Raw genomic sequence first — 6012 nt, 5'->3', positions numbered from 1 at the left:
CCTGGCCGATGGAGCGCGCGACGTCAGTGTCAGCCCCGTGAGGCGGCGCGGTGCGGACGTGCGCTGTGTGCACACCTGTGCTGCGGTACCGCCTCACCTCATGCACTGTAAATAATAATGTATAAACATTCACACTGTAAATGATAAGAATCCTACATGATATGAGGGAATTCATTAAAATTCTTTATATGTTATAGTGGAGGATACTATATAACACATATAGTACGCGCCTAAGCTGCTGCAGAACCTCTAAACCAATGTTTCTCCAAGCCAATGTGCCTCCAGCTGTTGCAAAACTACAACTCCTAGCATGCCCGGACAGCCAACGGCTGTCCGGGCATGCTGGGAGTTGTAGTTTTGCAACAGTTAAAATGTTTTTCCTCCTCGCCATTTAAGAGCCATATTTTTCCAACCGCAGACCCATATGAGGGCTTGTTTTTTGTTGGAACAATTGTACTTCGTAATGCCATCACTCATTTTACCATAAAATGGATGGCGAATCAATATATAATACAGTGACCCCTCGACCTACGATGGCCCCGACATACGATAATTTCAGCCTGGTGGTGGCATCAGTGTCAGGAGACCATATAGTTGCTGAATGACACAGCTTGGACGTGTTGGCAGCATGAGGAGACCATTTAGTGGCTGAATGACACAGCGTGGAGGTGTTGGCACTAGCATGAAGAGACCATATAGTGCCTGAATGACACAGCGTGGAGGTGATGGCAGCATGAGGAGACCATATAGTGGCTGAATGACACAGAATGGAGGTGTTGGCAGCATGAGGAGACCATATAGTGGCTGAATGACACAGAATGGAGGTGTTGGCAGCATGAGGAGACCATATAGTGGCTGAATGACACAGAATGGAGGTGTTGGCAGCATGAGGACACCATATAGTGGCTGAATGACACAGCGTGGACATGTTGGCAGCATGAGGAGACCATATAGTGGCAGAATGACACAGCGTGGAGGTGTTGGCAGCAGGAGGAGACCATATAGTGGCTGAATGACACAGAATGGAGGTGTTGGCAGCATGAGGAGACCATATAGTGGCTGAATGAAACAGCGTGGAGGTGTTGGCAGCAAGAGGAGACCATATAGTGGCGGAATGACACAGCATGGAGGTGTTGGCACTAGCATGAAGAGACCATATAGTGGCTGAATGGCACAACTTGGAGGTGTTGGCAGCATGAGGAGACCATATAGTGTCTGAATGACACAGCGTGGAGGTGTTGGCAGCATGAGGACACCATATAGAGGCTGAATGACACAGTGTGGACATGTTGACAGCATGAGGACACCATATAGTGGCGGAATGACACAGCGTGGACATGTTGGCAGCATGAGGAGACCATATAGTGGCGGAATGACACAGCGTGGAGGTGTTGGCAGCATGTGGAGACCATATAGTGGCTGAATGACACAGAATGGAGGTGTTGGCAGCATGAGGAGACCATATAGTGGCTGAATGTCACAGCGTGGAGGTGTTGGCAGCATGAGGAGACCATATAGTGGCTGAATGACAAAGCGTGGAGGTGTTGGCAGCATGAGGACAACATATAGTGACTGAATGACACAGTGTGGAGGTGTTGGCAGCATGAGGAGACCATATAGTGGCTGAATGACACAGCGTGGAGGTGTTGGCAGCATGAGGAGACCATATAGTGGCTGAATGGCAAAGCGTGGACGTGTTGGCAGCATGAGGACAACATATAGTGACTGAATGACACAGCGTGGAGGTGTTGGCGGCATGAGGACACCATATAGTGGCGGAATGACACAGCGTGGACATGTTGGCAGCATGAGGAGACCATATAGTGGCGGAATGACACAGCGTGGAGGTGTTGGCAGCATGAGGAGACCATATAGTGGCTGAATGACACAGCGTGGAGGTGTTGGCAGCATGAGGACACCATATAGTGACTGAATGACACAACATGGAGGTGTTGGCAGCATGAGGACACCATATAGTGGCTGAATGACATAGCTTGGAGGTGTTGGCAGCATATGGACACCATATAGTGACTGAATGACACAGCCTGGAGTTGGCTGATGCATGAGTAGACACCAGGGCTTCACAATCCCTAAAAAAAAACCACAACAATTTTTGAAATTTTAGAAGAAGAGTTTGGATAGCGGGTGCTACCTATCATAAAATTTTAATTCCCAGACCCAGGGCCAGCAGCGGCATCAGTAAACCATATATTTCCTGAATGGTACAGCCTGGAGTTGGCTGAAGCATGAGTACACACCAGGGCTTCACAATCCCTAAGAAAAAACACAAGAATTTTTGAAATTTTAAATGAAGATTTTGGATAGCGGGTGCTACCTATCATAAAATTGTCATTCCCAGGCCCAGCAGCGGCATCAGTAAACCATATATTGCCTGAATGACACAGCCTGGAGTTGGCTGATGCATGAGTACACACCAGGGCTTCACAATCACACCAAAAAAACACAACAATTGTAGAAATTTATGAAGAAGACTTTTGGATAGCGAGTGCTCTCTATATATTACCAGAATGACACAGCCTGGAGTTGGCTGAAGCATGAGGAGACCATTGAAATGTCTGATTTTTTTATTTGAAATTTAAATCAAAGTTTGCGTGTCCCGGACCCTAGCGTGTGGGTACAAAGGACCAAATCTAACAAGCCCCCACAGGGCTGATGTGGCCATGAGATGTAGGCGCAACGTCTCCATTGCCCTGACCATCCATTGTTTCCACTTTTCGCCAAGGCAAACCATGTGAAGAACAGCGTGACACCGCCGTGACCTGCACACATGGTATGCTGAAGGGCCACTGTCAGGCCCAAGGCCTGATTATGGAAACATACATGTGTTTTATAATTGTATCTGTGTATAAACTAAACTAAGACCTGGGGGTCAGGGTCATTCAGACTGGTGGGATCAGAGGGGAGGGGGGGGGAATGGAGTTTCCCTCCAAAGAAGCAGATAAGACTTAAAATGCTGGACTCAACTGTTGTTCAAGGCTGTGCCAAAAGCTGACAAGAGCTGGACTCTCACTGACAAGGACGGCTATACCATCATGCTGTAAGAACTTCATCTTTTGTTTTCTGAACTTGCCTTGCTAAACTCTTTCATATTTTTGTAACTGTATGTAATTTGTTTATTTTTATATATATAGCACTGTGATACCTTTTATCAGATTAAATGTTTAATTAATCAGCTCTGGTCTTTGATCTCTAAATATATGAGCTCACCTTTCTGAAGGCAGCTCTGGTGGAAACACATTTATCTAAGGGTTAATTTGGTGACTTGCTGGGACTAGTAGTGGATACCCAGAGGTCCGGTGGCCTTAACCCTTGCACCATCACACTCTCTCTAGTGTCTTAGCTGGACCGATAGGGTGTGATCGTGACAGCCACTGAGACTTGTCCAGGCAGTGGAAGCTTAGGACACAGTGGAGGATGTGGAGGTGGAGTCGCACACTGTCACAGGACCAACGGGCTGACAGAGTGGAGCAGGAAGCAGCATGAGTACACAAGAGGGGTTCACAAACCCTAAAATTAAAAGGTGAACGTTGAAATCTCTATTGAAGATGCATGTTAGGTAGTGTTACCATCCAAAAATTTAAGGCCCAAACCCAGAAGCATCAGTAAGCCAAGTAATTCCTGAAACAGACAGGAGCAGTCATCAGCAGTACACCCGAGGGTTTCATAACCCCTTACATTTAAATATCAATGTTGAAATTTGCATTAAGCATGTATTTAGCTACTGCTAAACATCCAAAAATTAAAGGCCCAAGGCCCGAAGCATCAGTGAGGCAAGTAGTTCCTGAAAGACACAGGATGAGTCAGGAGCAGGCATTCGCAGTACCTAAGAGGGTTTCATAACCCCTTACATTTAAAGATCAATGTTGAAATTCGCATTAAGCATGTATTTAGCTACTGCTAAACTTCCAAAAATTAAAAGGCACAAGGCCAGAAGCATCAGTGAGGCAAGTAGTTCCTGAAAGACATAGGATGAGTCAGGAGCAGCCATTCGCAGTACCCAAGAGGGTTTCATAACCCAAGAGGGTTTCATACCCATAATTGGGAAATGTTGGTGTAGCAGCATGGTCAATATACTCTGAGGCATCTGGCATTGGTGGCTGAAAATCCTGGCTGATCCATCTTCACAAAGGTCGGTCTCTCCACATTTTTCATGGACAGACGAGCTCGCCTTGGGGTGACTATGGCCCCGGCCGCACAGAACACCCGCTCTTATGGCACACTACTGGCCGGGCAGGACAGCTTTTCCAGGGCAAACTTTGCTAGTTGCGGCCATAAATCATGTTTGGCTGCCCAGAACTCCAGCGGATCTTCAAAGTTTGTTGGCATGGCCATGTCAAGGTATGCCACCCCCTGCTGGTTCAGGTCCTGATCCATGTCTAACTGCTGCTGATGAGTTGCTTCACTATGTGGGTGAAGAAAGCTACTCATCACCGAATGTAAACTTAGGCTGTTGATAATGGAGCTGCTACTGCTCCTACCACCCCTCCCCAGCAGCCATGGCAGTGGAAGGTGAGCGCAGAGGGCACCTGAGTCAGACCTGCGAGTGGATGGACCATGTTGCCGATAGGCATCGGCCAACTGACTACGTAGGATCTCTCTGTAGTAGTTCGGTTTGTTCTCCCTCTCAGTGGGTGTAAAAAAGGCCCCCATTCTGGGATGGTAGCGAGGTTCCAATAAGGTGGAGAGCCAGAAGTCATCCCGCTGACGAATTTTGACAATTCGGGGGTCACTACTCAAGCAACTGAGCATGCATCGTGCCATTTGCGTCAGTGACTCGGAGGGACTACCTGCCTCCATCTCCACTGCATACTGCCACGGTGTGTCTGGGTCCTCTGTCTCACCTTCCTCATAACCCTCCAGCTCCTCTGGCTGCTCCTGCTCCTCCTCTCCTGTCCGATGACTAGAAACACCGGCCATCTCATTCAACCTAAACTGTGCTCCGCTCTGCTCCTCATCATCTTCCTCCTCCAGTTCAGCCCCCACAGGGCTCATGTAGCCTTGAGATATAGGCGCAACGTCTCCATTGCCGTGACCAGCCATCGTTTCAATCATTTGTTGTAGGAAATGTAGGAGTGGAATTACGTCATTCATCCCGTAATCAACGCGACTTACAAATAATGTGGCTTCTTCAAAGGGCCCCAGCAAACGGCAGGTGTCACGTATGAGCTGCCACTTGTTCACATTGAAGTTACACAGGGGAGTACTCCTATCTGCTTGGATCATCAAGAAATCAGTGATGGCTTTTCTTTATTCGTATAGTCTGTCCAACATATGGAGGGTGGAATTCCAACGTGTGGCAACGTCACAAATAAGACTATGTTGTGGGATACCGTTCTGACGCTGCAGCTCAAGGAAGGTGTGCATGGCGGTGTACAAGTGGCTGAAGTGCATGCAGTTTTCTTGCCATTGTCAGGATGTCTTGCAAATGGGGTGAAGACTTCAGGAAGTACTTGACAACCAGATTCAACACGTGTGCAATGCAGGGTGCATGTTTCACACTTCCTTGTCGCAGCGCGGACACGATGTTCTTCCCATTGTCGGTCACCATTTCCAAATTTTGTGGAGTAAGCCATACTACGATTTCTTGACGAATACATTTTAGCAGTTCCACCCCTGTGTGACTCAGTTCGCCAAGGCAAACCATGTGAAGAACAGCGTGACACTGCCGTGCCTACACACATGGTACGATGAAGGGCTACTGAGATTTGTACGTGCAGTGGAGGCGGAGGACACGGTGGAGGATGAGGAGGCGAGGTCGCACACTGTCACAGGACCAACTGCCTGAGAGCGAGAGCGTGGAGGAGTTAGCGGTGTGACCTGTCGAAGTTGCTGTTGTGGCTGTGCAGGAACCACATTTACCCAGTGGGCCGTAAAAGACATGTATTGTCCCTGCCCGTAGTTACAGCTCCACACATCGGCGCTGTCGTGCGCTTTTGAACACACCGACAGGCTCAAGGACTGGCCCACCTTCTCTTGTACAAACTTATGCAG

The sequence above is a fragment of the Hyla sarda genome, chromosome 5, assembly GCF_029499605.1.
Source record: "Hyla sarda isolate aHylSar1 chromosome 5, aHylSar1.hap1, whole genome shotgun sequence".
Taxonomy (NCBI): domain Eukaryota; kingdom Metazoa; phylum Chordata; class Amphibia; order Anura; family Hylidae; genus Hyla; species Hyla sarda.
This window is presented reverse-complemented; position numbering follows the sequence as displayed.